Source organism: Protopterus annectens, chromosome 14.part0 (genome assembly GCF_019279795.1).
Source record: "Protopterus annectens isolate FY-2018-M chromosome 14.part0, PAN1.0, whole genome shotgun sequence".
In the NCBI taxonomy this organism is placed as follows: Eukaryota; Metazoa; Chordata; order Ceratodontiformes; family Protopteridae; genus Protopterus; species Protopterus annectens.
The window spans coordinates 187,609,178-187,624,757 of NC_056748.1; positions in this window are offsets into that span (position 1 = coordinate 187,609,178).

Consider the following 15,580-nt stretch of genomic DNA (forward strand, 5'->3'; position numbering starts at 1 on the left):
CTTTTTCAACAAAAATTACCTTTTCTCTTACCACTGTTTTCATAGTGTTATTGCTATGCTCCAAACACTCCATCCTTGTTTCACTCTTCTCCTGGTTTCTTTGAGCTGCCTCTGCATTCAGAATGGAAACTGAAAGTGCTACATCCATTTGCATCTCTGTACTTCCCTGATGCCCTGTTCAAATTTCCAATAGTATTACAAATATTACCTCAGACCTCCCATGAAAACAGGCTGCTAGCCTACTGACTGTAATCTAGTCACCAAAATATAAATAAATAAATGTAAGTCTTGTGCACAAACACACACACACACACGCACGCACGCACGCACGCACGCACGCACGCACACACACACACACACACACACACACACACACACACACTTGCCTGACTTACAGAAATCTCCAGCAACAGATAGAGGCTCTGTCTATGCATAGGCAGATAGCTATATGTTATTTGTGGCTCACCTATGAAGCTGACAGAATAAGATCATATTTGCTATGTTAAACATGAGAGAGCCAACTTAGAGGCATCATATGGCAGCCAAGTGAGAAAGTCATATAACTTATTCCTAAAATGCAGATATATCAAAGAAGCCCTGATTTTTGGAGACCCAGCCCAAGCTATAATGTACAGTGATATTGTAAACCACTGGCAAAATGGCCTTGGTACAAATATTTGGAATGGTGACTCTACAAATATTTGTAATTGTGACATTTTGAAGCAAGGAGTGTAAGTAATCTCACCTCCTAGTGGTAGATAACAGTAATATTTTCTGGTAGCTTGTTTGATGCCAAGGTAGCAAAAGATGATGCAGTCGTCAAACCATTTGAGACAGACTTTTGGCAACTGTCAGAGCCTTGATGATAACTGCCAAAACTACTTTTCCAGGGGAATTGGTGACAAATTTCCTAAGCTCATACACATGTAGCCATGATGTGAAGGACTACATCCCATTATCCTCCCCCATGAAAGAAAAAAAGAAAATGACTGAACTAGTCTGAGAGCAATTCTGGCATTATCTTCGAAATGAAACATGGGCTTGCCTTAATGGATGCCCAGTCCTTGTCAATGAGCAAATCTGCTTTCTTACAAATGAAGAGGAGCAGCTTTAAGATTTTGTGAACAAAGGTGAAGGCCACAGTAGAAAATCATTGTCCAAGAGGCCAACTTCAGTGCCATCAGACCAGCATTTTCATATAGAGGTTTGGTTAGCCTGTCAGTTATGAACTTCACATCATAGGAAAGAAGGAGGTTCTTCAAAAACAGGCAGCGATGCAAACCCCTTTAAGGAGCTGCTTGGTTTCTTGGTGCATGCCATGTTCTTGCCTTCCACAATGTTATGATGTGCAGAAAATTGCTGACACATGTACTCTCATTTTGGAATAATGGATACCAGAATCATAAAGGTGCTTGAAGTAAATCAGGAACTTATTCATGATGAGCAACTGTGGAGGCAGAGGATAGTTGACCACACCAGTGGCAGACCACTTCCTGTCAGATCAAAATTTGACCATTTAAAGGCCGTGTAGCACCTTTTGTCATGTTTTACATCTTGGCTTGGAGATCTGATGAGATCAGAGAGTCTGCAGAAAAAAGACAGGCCCTGTTTATTATTCTAATCTTAGGGGACATCCTTTTCTTGTAGTTGAAGGGTGACCTGTGCCTCCAGGACCTGCCATTCTGACATCATACAGCCTGGTGACAAGGCTGACTTTGTTTTTCTTCTATGATTTTTTTTTGATACGCTGTGGAGTTAGGAGCATAGAGGAAAACCTTAGCGGTATCTCACACTGGATTAAATTGAGATCACAGCTACTTATAGCTTCAGTATGCTATGCATTATACTACTGAACAGAATAGTCCAGAGGAATGTGTTCTCCCTAATAATTAATATGATAATGTCTGCTTCTGGAAGATCTGAGCATACCTTCTAAATCCTCAGCTTCAAGAGAGGACTGGTAGTGAAAGAGGCACTCAGGAGGCCTGCCATATGTTCACTACACCTAGAATGTAACTGCTGTGAGACTGATGCTTCTTTCTATTACCCACTATGACAGCATTTTGTACAGTACCATATGAAATCTTGGAAAGTGTTTTGTTTAGTCACAAGATGTGGAGACTGAATGGCCAAAAAATGCAGGCTTGCATATTTCTTGGAATATTGCCTTTACTGTAAGGTATGGCAGTCTCAGAGTTGTTGTACATAATTTTGAGGGGTAGGGGGGAGGGGGCTTGCCCCCTGCAAAAAAAAAAAAAGTTTAAAGGAGAAGAGAGATGCTCAATATTTGCTTATTTGCTCTTCTGAAATTTAGGCCTTGTTTTTCGCCATGTGTATGTCCCCTCTTGCCTGCTTTTGAAAGGTATCAAATGACAGATTGGTTGTTGGACAGAATCAGGAGTCCCTTGGGAAACAGCTCTCCAGTCACAGCTTTTAGAGCAAGGAGGACTACCCATCAGGGGTGTAGCTAGGATTTTCAAATTTGTACTGACAGCTCTCAAACTGCTACCCCCCTCCCCAGCCAAGCTACGGCCATTCTTGTAATTCACGGTTCGCTCTTTTAGTGTCGATGAAGAGGCATTCGCTGTAATGCCTCTTCAGTAATACAATATAAATTCACTCAAACTCGGTTCCTTGAATTGCAAATTAACCTGAAATGTCAGTTCTTTGAAAAATGCAGCATGGTAGTTGGGGTAGAGACTTTATGCTTTTGTTTTCTGTTACTAAGGTACAGGTTTTGAACTTGAGTAAATTACTAACCACCTGCTACCACCAACTAGGATGTTTCATTCACACGCACACCCCTACCTACCTCTTAGTGCAAGAAATATGGACAAAGCCTAAAATAAACAGGGACAGATATTAAATAATGTTCTCGTGAACTTAGAAAGTTGCTAGAATAACATGATTTGTGCTAGTATGAATTTTTCTAAAGGACATGAAGTCTGAAGCTCAAATGTCTGTCATTATTTAGCAACTTCAGCCTTCAATGATTTTCTAGAAAATCACAAAATTTATGAGGAACAGACAAAAAATATGGGGCAAAAATCTGGACATTCTGCAAAATTTGGACAGTTGAGAGGTATGCTACCTACCACACACACACACACACACACACACACACACACACACACACACAACCTCTCAACCTCTTACAGCAACAAACTCATAAATAAAACTGAGGCAAAGGCCCAAAAATAAGGACATTTTTTTAAATATTGCTCTTATAAACTTAGAAAGATAATAGAATAGTAGTAAGTCTTGCATCAGTACGAATTTTCTGAAAGGTATGAAATCTGAAACTGAAATGTCTGCATTATTTTCTAACTTCAGTCTTTAACAATTTGCCACTAATTTGCCAGAAAACTGCAACTTTATGAAAAATGGACCAAAAATGTGATGCAAAAATATAAAATTGCCAGACAATACAGCTGGGAACCTGTCAAAGGAGGGACACCATTTTAATATGAGCACAGTTAACTTAGAGCAGCTGACAAAATTAGAGAATCTACATGCATTTCTGAAATAAAAGTAATGTACAACTCTGATCATTACAGTTATTTATAAAAGTAAAGTAAACCCTCTAGGTTTTCTTCCAAAATTGCTATTTTGTGGAGGGATCATTAGGGGAAGAGCAACAGTTTGAGCCAAAATCAGGGACAGTTGAGGTTTGGCTATGCCTAATTCTATAAAGCAATTTGTATGTACCTCTCAACCTGTTAATGCAATAAATATGGACAAGGCCAAATATATTGAGGGAACATATAAACAGTACTAAAAATTGCTCTTGTATAAACTGGGACAGTTGATAGAACAGGTCTTATTTTAGCATGCATTTTTCTGAAGGTTATAAAGTCTGAAACTAGTGTGTCATTATTTAGTGACTTAATTCCTAAATCATTTGCCAGAAAACCACAAATTGAGGAACAAACCAAAAATAAGAAGCAAAAAATCTATTCATTCTTTGAAAATCTGGACAGTTGGGAGATATAGTTCAGCTGGGGCTGTCTAAGTTTGCCGCCCTTCCCCCTCACAAAACCATGGTCGAATTGAGCCTCCCCCTGCAGCCATTCCAATGATCCATTACTTTGCTATTTCACTCCATTTACCATAAACACTAATGTGCATACTGATTTACTTCTATGATGATTTGAACTTCATTTGAAAGTTTTATTTTGCATTTTACAGCACAAGCACTAAGACATCTGCTAAACAAACTTGGCATTAAAACTTCTCTGCCCTTGAAACTCACATTCATTGAAACATTAAAACCCACATTCAAAGAAAAATACATTTTACCCGTGGCAGATAAAAATTAATTCTGGGCTGCTTTTAAATCATAGGCCCCTTGCATATGAAACATACATGTGCTCTTTGATACACCTTCCTATTGCTTTGAAAATTTTTCCAGTAAACAATGAAACAAAACTGCCCAATTCAGAACATTTCCATCATAAAAGTCTAGTCAAACTTCTACAGTCCACCATTATCAGTAAATAATATGCACAATCTTTGAAGTAGTAAAATAGTCATCTAAATAATTCCACGTTAAATAAATCTAACTAATGAAGAGGTTGCTGCTAGCAATCACCTTTATATTTCATGACTTCACCGAAAAATAGTGTCTAATGCCCCTGAGGAATAAATTGCCTAAATTACATTAATAATAAGCTAGTAATATTGCAATAGGAAATGGATGGCAAACTGATAACAGGCTCATAGTTAGGGTCTTAACTTTCAGTACAGCAGCATTCACCCCTTATGGGAGTAGAACCAACAACCTTCTGCATTAAAAGCAGTACACAACATTTTGTGCTACTAACAATGTGAGCTGACTTAGCATAATCAGCACTAAACTTCTCTTCCCCTGCAGCTCTCAGTTCCTTGTAAAATCTACGCAATACTCAACTACATCTCAACTTCACAGCACAAGAAGTCTGGAAAAAGCCAAATTTATTGGGGTGGGTCAAAAGGGCAAAAAACAGGAACACATTAAACATTGCTTGTATAATCTTGGAAAGCTGCTAGAATAAAATGCTGTGATACCATCATACATTTTACTGCCAAGGTCACTGTGCAAAATAGTCAGAACAACATACCACTATGCCAAATCACCTGCTTTGTGAAAGAGAAGAAGACTGAAACTTAAATGGCTATCATTTAATGAATTCAGTTCTCACCATAGCTGTCAACCTCTTAGCACAAAACACCTGGACAAACCCAGTAATGAGGGAATACAGCCCTCAAACATATTCAGTGAATTCAGTTCTTGCCATAGCTGTCAACCTTAGCACAAAAAACCTGGACAAAGCCAATAACAGGGTATTACAGTCCCAAAAATAAGGACAAATTTCAAATAGTCATAAACTTAAAAAAAATTGCTATAAAAAAGGTTGTGTTAGTATATATTTATTGCTAGAATAAAAAGTTGTTTTACTATGTCACAAACACAGGGATAAGATGCAGACTCCACACAGAAGGCACTTATTGATGATCAGCAGGGAAAGAAAAGGCAAGCTACCTCTCTGGAAGAGCTGTTAGAAGAAGTGGGGACTGCGCAAATTAAGTGATACCCAAAGAAATACATGCATAGATAATAAGATGGGACGTAGTCCATGGTCCTTATGCTGCGGTGCTGTTCAGAATCCTTATGAGAGCTGTTGAGGCCAGAGGTGTTAAAAGAATGTTTGATGCCTGGAGTTTAACATACCTCCTCCTACCCTCTCTGGTCCTCCCTGCCCAGCACTGGGGAAAGCAACATTTGTCAATGCAGTGCTTTAATTTTAAATGGTCCTCTGAAGTAGCTGTGAAATTTTGTATCGCAATTTATAACGGTGCCACACACTTTGTTAGCATGACAACATAATGTTATTGTAGTGGAGCTGTGATATAATCTGAGTTACTCCACTTTAAAATATCTGCAGAGGTCTACATTTAACATACTAAAAAAAAGGAAGTTGAGATTTGCATTATCAGCAGCACTGCATTAATGGGAACTAAAAATGCCCTATTCAAAGATGCCTGGGGGCTCGTGGTGTCTTAGCTGGAACTGTGACATTACAGCAACAGTGCACATAGGCACATCATTTCTAGAAATCCACATTTACTACTGTAGTACTTGTCTAGCTGGAGATATGGCATTCTGTTTTGCACTTTGTCAGATGGAAGAGAGATCATTAACAACATAAAGTTATTTTGTGGCAATAAATGTTATTCTGCTCTAACTAAGCTGTACCATTCTGAGCGAAGGTGTGACTTAAGGGTGGGCATGGTGTCCCAAATGGCACTATGACATTTTGCATTGCTCTGTAGCTGTGGATATGTGACATAGGAATGGATGGAGGCCCCTGTCCACATGATGCCATACTTTGTAGCTTAGCTGCTCTCTCACTGGCCTTGCCCTGTGCAGAGAAATTTGAGAGGTTATGAACTAGGGAAGGATGAGGGCAGGGATCACTGTTGTTATGGATGATCAAAGGAGTGGAACAAGCTAAGAAAAAAAGTTTCCACATTAGCTTCCACAACCCGGTAACAGGTACAGCAGCCTCATCCCAAAATCAGGGGGATACACACACACACACACACACACACACACACACGCACGGACGCACACACGCACACACACACACACACACACACACACACACACACACACACACACACACACACACACACTCTTCATATTACTCGCCAACCCTCGGGTCTTATGAAGTGAGACCAACATAACGCATCCTCCTCCCGCTTCGACCGACCACCATAACGCTTCCCGCTCGGATGAGACCAAAATCCTCCTTCCCGCTCGGAAAGCATGACGTGAGACCAAAATCCTCCTTCCCGCTTGGAAAGCATTTGAACTGGCCGGTCGACCGGAAATACATGTGCGGTGAGCTCCATTCCGACTGGCTGCCCTGATGAGCTGACGTAGCTGACATCATCGTGCAGTAAAGTGAAAATTTAAAACGCTACCCCCCCTTCTACATAACTTGTACTGAAATCAGTACAGTGTGTATGCCTCCCGACGTCCCTGCTACCCATAGCTCAAGATAGTCAATGCAATACACCATCTACAGCAGGAGCCATGATGGAGCCAAAATGAGATCTTCACCACACCAGTGAAGCACCTGCCATCAGGATGTATGACTAGTTGTGGTCCACTCTCAGACTGGTGGAAATTCTTCTTATCCTTAAGCCCCTCAAGAAGTAAACCATCAGCACTGGACAGTATTTTTTCCCATGCTGAAGACATTTCTTTTAGATGGAAAGACAGAGGACTTCATAGGGTTATAGGTTCATAGAAGGTTACTAGGCTAACAGCCATAGAGCACTAACAAACCTAGCCATATTTATCCCATGTTGCCGCAGTTGTTGGTGGTTAGGTGAGTGAAGTTAGCAGAGATTAGGGGCTATGGTAGTTAATACTGACTTCCTTCATCCAGGAGGGACATGGGCACCCCCCAACGAGTGAATTTGTGGTCACCCATCCATTGATATAGGTTGCGTTTGAAGAGGGTCTGAGAGGTGCTCTGTTTCATGTGAATCAGAAGCTTGTTCCAGTGTAGTGTCAGTCTCTGGGAGATGCATCTCTCTATCCAGCATGACCTGTTCATGTCACAGGCTAGGTTAAGATCCCTGCAGCAAGCGACCTTCATGCAGTTTGATTTATGAATGTGTAGCATTTCTATCAGGGCTGGGTCAGAGACTGCCCTGTAAGTCTGGCACAGGTCACTCATTAACAACCGTAGGAGGCAGAATACGGCAGGATTTTCAGTCTCTCCATGTAAGACTTTTGTGTACCCTGTAATTGGTGAGAAAACTCTGTTGTCTCTCCAATTGTTACAGGTGTGTGGATCGGAATATGCAAAAGGGAGCATTGTACTTAATTATTGTTCTGATGAAGGCCATGTATAATGGAATTATAACATCCTTAGATCTAGATGCAATGCGTTTACTTATAAGATGTGCCACATAGAAGGATTTCCTTACAACTGTGGATATGTAATGGTGTAAGTTCAGATTCCTATCAGCCTGAGTACCCAGTTCACGTACCACTGAGTCTACTCTTGGGTAGGGAGGTGCTGTCTGTAATGTAATTAGCAGGAATGTCAGCTTTTCCAAAGGGAATAATAATGCATTTTTGCATTTAGCTTTAATCTGTGCTTTTGGCTGCAATAATTTGTCTGTGTTAACCATGTCTGCAGTTTATTAACATTGGTGGGGGGACTCTGATTGCTCCCTATTTGCAATCATCAGTGAACTTAGTCAGCTACAGGCTGTCCAAGTTTGCCTTAGCTTCTGATAAATAATTTCCAAACAGTAAGGGCCCAGCACAGAACCCTGTGGTACTCCACTGGTGACTGGTCTTTTGCTAGAGGTGAAGTCACCCACTTTGACAGTACGTTTCCTGTTGGTGAGCCAGTTGGCTACCCATTCTTTCTCTTCACAGTCACCCTGTGAGATACATTAGAGGAATATCCACTCCTGAGATGTACTAAGGACTATTTTAATAGAGTCAATTGGAGCCAATTATATATGTAAGGGAACACAAACACATGGAGTTTCTTCTACTGCAAGATCTGTGACATGATGGCTAGCACCTTGCCGAATATGCAAGGTGCTGAGAAAAGATTGAATGGCAGTAATATGAATTGAACTTGATATCCATGAAGGGAAGTAAAGGAGCCATTCATGGAGACACAGCTCATGTAGAGCAGTGGTAGCTGCTGTGACTGGAGAGACCTCAGTCAGATGTTGATGGACTGAAAGCCATACATCATGCCTGGTAATACCATCCAGGTAACCAGTGGCAGAAGATACATTACTTCTGGTGAGTTACCATCTGGAATGTGATGTTTTTATCTGCTTGTTAAACTTGCTGAGTATAAATGTGTATCAGAGTTTTTAGCTCCTTTCAGAGCAAGGCAAAAGTGTTGATAGAATCCTTAGCCTTATTCCACATATGGAACAGTCCCTGTGAGGACCAGATTCTGGTCCTGGCAAAAGAAATCTGTAGATGTGGTTTGGTTCCTAAGTGCAGCCCTATTCAGCAAGGACTTAAGGACTCAAAAATAACACTGATAATGATCATGCTGAACTCCCACTGTCCTTTCCTGATGGTACTCCTATCCTGGACAGAGTCAGAGACCCTTCTTCAATAGACAGTCCTAGACTGTAGTTAGGGCTGGGACTGGTAATCTGGTACAGACATCATTTGGCAGTATAGTTGGCACTACTAGGAGACAAATCTATTTTATGGATGAGGGCCATCATGTGAGGGAGCTTCTTTTCTTTGGAGCATTGGTTTTGTCTAAAGGAAGAAAAGTGATGAAAAGGAGTATGTGACATCCTCCAGAGTGGTAAAGGCATGTTTCTTTTCGGGAGGTCATTGATCAAATCCTGAAAGCGATGACTGAGACACTTCACTTTGGAATGGGACATCCAGGTTGTTTTCTGAGCTCCACTTTTGGCAAACCTCAGCCATACTGCCCTGTACAGACCGGAGTTGACTACATTAGCCTGAGAATCAGCACAGGTAGAGCTACAGTGAGACTTGTGGTAGTTCACTTTGTGAGCTGTAAACATGGTCCTGATCACTTCACCCTTGAAGCCAGCCATAGGGAATGGTGGAAAGCTGTTATAGCACATGATCCGGTAGGGAAGACTTAAATTTGGACAGCTGAGTCAAATAATTGAGGGCTATAAGCCCAAGTATAGGATAACAATACTTTAAAGGAGACCTTTGAATCTAACTTTAATCCTTCTGATGTTCCTTTTGATGGAATTGCTGTTGGGGATATTATTCTTTCCCAGTTGACCCCAGACCAGAACTGCTGCATTGCATGCTACATGATGACACCCCACTGTAGGACAAATTGACAGGTCTTTGAATGATAACTTCAGCAAGAAAGGCTCAGAGAGCCTTCTGATACAAGATGACAGCTGGAGCATTTGGGATTACATGGAAGATACCATTCATCTCAATGCAGGTGACAAACCAGTGTTTTGTTCTCAAGGAAAACTTGTTTTGGTCATCAAGTCAGGGTGTTACTAAATATCTCACTTAAGCTCCACATCTGTGAGCATTTAGGCTAAGAAAAGTTTTAGAATTTAGTTATTGCCTTTTGTTAGCCAGGATGGTCCAGCTAGGCACTCAGTCCCATTTTCAATGGAAGCCAAGGGAGAAAAGCTCCAGTAGAGTAACAAAAAATTAAAATAAAAAAAAAAATGCAAATTTATAGAGAAAAAAAAATCAGTTTTTTAACAGTAGAACTGGGGTTTTAGAATCATCCAGTAGGTAATGCAATCAAGGCAGAGTCTAGTACAATTTGATTTCTGTAGGAGTGTTATAAAATAATAAACAGGTTGCATTTACATATACAGCAATGTACAAATTTCATTTACAAAGAGAGGAAAAGCAGTATCCAGTTATAAATACAGATAGGATTTATTTACATTTACGGGATAAGGTAGGAGAGCTGGAAAGTTAGGGATCAGTGATAGTCTCTCTAGACTGTCAGTGAGGGTGTGAACAAGAACAGGGCTAGGAGGAGTCTAGATGCCGTTTAGGTTGTGCTTAAAGTTAGATGCACAGCTGTCCTGTTTTAGTGGGATTATTGGTGTGATAGTCAGTGACAGAAGGACATGTTTTCCAGTAACAGTGCAAAGTGGGTGAAGTTTCTTAAAGGCAGTCTTCTACAAATCGAAAACAGCATGGTACCCTGTAAATGACCACAGCAGTCAGATCTGCACTGCTAATAACCAGAATAAGATAAACGATGAAGTGACTTATGGAGATTTTGATGGCATGGGTAGTTATTGTCCTTTCAAGGCATCCACATCTGCATGCATATTTACTTAATTGTACCCAACAGTTTTAGATGGATGTCAAAACAACTAGCTTGCTGCTAATGTAAACTTCATGTTCGGTACTCCATGGGCTGTATAGTGACTGCCTCACTTTTTTGCATTCTTTGTAATTCTAAGTACTTTAAGTCCAGTTACTCATGTGTAGTTTCACATTGTGCAAAAGTCCCAGTACCTTACCTGTCCTATCCTTTGTCATCCCATTAAATGGAGGCATTTAATACACACTGAAAATGACATTACATCATTTTTTATTTACTCCGCTAATAAGCTATTACATAAAAATCATTTGCAAGTTTTTTTATATGACAAAGTTCTGGGAATATAAACAACAGTAACCAGAGGTTAGGAAATATGACTGTGAATACATCCCAGGAGCAGCAGAATGATTTAGCAGTAACATTTGGGAAAAATCATAGAAACAAAGAAAAGTGATTAAGGAAATAAGTTATTACAAGAGTTATGAAACAATTTAGGCTAGTTAATCATAAGACAGCATGGTGGCTTTCACCAGTAAAGTATGTTAATTTCTGTTCCCACAGGCATTATACTAACGTTACTTGTGTTTACTGGGATCATAGACGATATCACATTAAGGCGAGCATAAGATGTGGCTGAGAATTAATTGTGGGTATGAGCAAAGGTATATAAAAAAAGGGATTGTATATCCCACAACAGAAGTCAGATAAGAACCAGAAGAGCCTGGATATATTAAAGATTTAGCAGCCTTGGCAAAGGGGTATTGGAGGGCCAACGGAGCTGCTTTGGAATAAAGACATTTTTTCCAGAAGTGTTTTTCCAGAGAAGGAGAACTGGAAGCCATTTGCCTGGAAGAAGTTCTGAACCAGAGGCTTTTGAGCTTTCCTAGATGAATTCAGCACCTGAGGTTTTACATGGTACTGCACATTTGTTTTCGACTGAAAATGTTATTTTTCTTTCTTTTTACTTTGGCAAAGCCAGCCTTTTATTTAAGCCCTGTGAATTAAACTAGTTTTACAAAAAGGACTATTGTATCAACTGCATTCATTTTCCATACAACCGTTAGCAGTATAAAGTGACAATCTATGTGGATGAGTGACATTATCTATAATTTGAATACTAGAGTGACCTGTGTGGATACATTATTGTGGGAATTACAGATGCATTACAGTTGGCTTGTAGGATTCTAATTTTACACTTTACTGCAGTTCTTTTATCAGTAACATAAATAATTCTTTTAAGAAAGAATTCTTTGAAGGAGCAAAAACTCTAGAATAGGCTACACAGCTAGGAAGAAAGCAGCAACATGAAAAGTGACCTGCTGTGATCATATCAGATGAACTGAAGGTAATTAAGCAATATGAGACTGCAGCAAAGTTGACAGATGTAGAAAGCTGGAAGCTGTCCCATCAGTAAAACAAAGCATGTTATTTTCTGTCTTTATAGATAGTTATAGACTCCTTCTAGACTGTTATATGCACTTTTGCAGCCCTGACCTGTACAATGGCATAGATGCATTGGGCAATAAACTGGAAAGGAGTAAATGTGTTTCAGGGTTTCTGCCAGAAGCTTTATAAAGACAGTCTAGAAAAACTTTAATATTTATAGTGTTTAGGTTAAGACTATTGATGAAATTATATAGAGTGGCTCACAATCGGAAGTTTTAACTACCTCACAACAACCAATCAGATGCTTAAACGTGCACTTGTATCAGGAGTGCATGTTTATGCGAGTGTGTATTCAAGCATGAAGTGTTCTGCAGAGTTCCTGGATAAGTGTGTTTATTTTACCGAAAAATATATGTTACTTGAAGTCATTACATGGCATATCGACAGAGATCATCTCATGTGTGCAAGAGCTGCCTTCTCACAAATCCAATGTTTCCAGAAATAAAAAATAAAAGGAATTGGTACAGTTGACAGGAAGAAACCTTGTGTTCGATTTGCTTCTCTTAACATAAAGTATTTCTTTAAAGTGCTAGAAAAATATAATTTTCCATTTACATTGTTAACACATTAAAAGACCTGTATTATAATTCCAAAAGATATGCCAAAAGTATTTCTTCTTTACCTAATGAAGTAAGGTTAGGATTCAATAATAAAAAATTAGTGCTTGCACTGATTACTCCACATGTTGGTCAATTAGTGAGATGGTGAGAAAATGTGAATCCAAGGCAGATAAAGTCACAATGAGAAAGACCTTGTTAACCTACTTGTGTAAAAACAATTTTTGACTTGTTGTTTTCTCATGGTGAGAAATAGAGGTGCTCTGATGTGGAAGTGGTTACACATTTGGGAGCTAAACAGTTTGAGACACTCAACTAAACTAGAGGGAAGCCACTCAAAAGTGAGGATTTAAGATGCCAGAGGACCAACCTCCAGAGCCCCATGAAAGCACTAACAACTTGGCATGAAGATAATATGGAACAGTGGAGATGCATAGAAGGTAGCATCATAAAAACAGCAGTCACCTTTGACTTAAATCTGTAAACCAGTAACTAAGAGCATAGGACTATGATTCTCAAATGAGGTGACACCAGATGTTCGAAAAAAATACATCCAGTGATCCTGGGTTTGATTCTGTCAGAATCTATTTGCCAACTTTGAGCAAGTTAATTAACCAGACAGAGTTCTTGGGCAACTGGGTAATTGGGCTATGCATCTCATTTGTCTTTTGGAGTGCATGCCTAGTAGATGCCTATGAGTAGCATTTAGAAAATGGCTACTATAAGCAAGCACATGCAAAGAAAAGCAATACCAATAATAGCAGAAAGAAGCTTAAATGCTTGTTGTTAAAGCAGAGCACAGATTAAGGCAAAGATTAGCAGCTTATTCAAGAAAGGAGACAGAACATGTTTTCTAAGAACATGGGTGAAAGAAAGGTGAAAGGAGAAGTGTGACGACTGTTTAAATGGATGGAGAATGGGCAGAAAATGAAGAAAAACTTCTAAATAAAAACTTCTGCTTGCTATTTACGAAGGAGAGGCTAAAGACATATTTATGTCCTGATTATTTCATAAAGCTCTCAGAATAATAGGATTGATGCAGTCTTTCCACAGAAAATGGGTAATGGAACTGCTACCATGTAAAAGTGCAAGGCAATAAGACTCTCCCTAGAATTTCTAGTGAGTTATGGAGAAAATGTTTAACACTGTTTATTAGCTTTTTAATAATCTCTAGCAGAAGGTAAGGTTACTTGGGACTGAAAAGTGGAAAATGTGGTTCTCTTTTTGAGTGAGAGCAGGATAAAGGCTGCAAAATATGAAACTTTTAGTTTGACCATGAAGTCACTGCTGGAAGTAGAAGTGTGGAGTATTTGGAAGTGCACTATTGAACCAAAGGCAGTATGCATTCAAACGTTCATGCTAGAAAAATCTAACAGAGCTCTTTGGCCAAGTAGCCAAGGTAATGTGTAAGAAACAGGTTTTGATTGGCACATATCTAGCCTTTATCACAACTTTTGATGTAGTACTATGCAAAACGTTAGTGAAAAAATGAGAAATAAATGCAGAGGGTCATAAGGTGGGTGGCATGGGTAAACCACAAGACTTAAAAAAGGGCACAGCAGATATTATATATGGAACCCTTTAAGATGAAAGTATGGCTGCTAGTGCTGGACCAATGTGGTCAGTCCTGCCTGTTCAGTGTCTATAAAAGTGACATTATAGAAGGTCCGGGATAAAACATGCTTTTGCTGTTAACACAAAGATAAAGGAAACCTGTCTAGACTGGAAGAATGGTTTAAAGCATAAAATATGAAATTCACTTAAAAACTACAGAGTGATAAATCTGGAAAGTTGAAACCAATTAAAGGAGGTCATATCAGGAAAGGAAGAATTAACAGTAAAGAAAGTGGAGAAATACATGGGATAGCTTTATCAGATATCTAAATGCAATCAGATAACCTGACAAAGCAAGTAAAGTCACAAGATACTGGGGTGCCACCAGTAAAATAAAATAATTATTGACAGTTGTAGAAGCTGGTAAGAATCCCCCACCATCAAGAGAATTTTGTGTGGTTCTAGAGCCCTCATCTTTATAAAGATACATATGTTATAGATACAGTTCAGATTAGTGTAACAGAAATGCTGTATAGCCCTCCCCAGAAACCATATAAGCAACATTAGAAGAGCTTATCACATACATCCTAAAAGAAAGGAGATGTTCTATATGGCAGAAATATTTAATTATCCCAAGTAAATCTACAGAGTGGGCATTGTACTAAAAATAATTGTTTAAGAACAAGACATTACAATTTGTAGATACAATGTGGATGACTTAGAAGGAGTTACAATGAGGTATTTGTTTTCACAGAAAGTAGTAGATGATTCCAACAGCTTTCCCAAAGAGAGTGCCGGACCAATAGAGTAAAGAAATTCAATAATGCAAACAAAATACTTCCCGTAATTATAAATAAATGTTGGATGAACAGTACTAGTTGAACAAAGCCTAAAACATTTTATTCAATATGTATGTATGTATCTATCTCTCTGTTTATATATTTACTATTTGTTGCCTGGTTTAATTCCACTAGGCCAGTGCTATCTTTCTGGGGGAGATGATATGGGGTATTCATACTGACTGGGAGAAATTTGGCCAGGATGCAGGAGAAGTTCTCCTACTCTTTTTTTGATAACGTCCATGGGGTCTTTTTACATCTCCAGATAAAAATGAATGCAGCACCAAAATTCGCCAATCTCCACAAGTAGTTAAGTATACTCCAAGCTGAAGATATGACAACC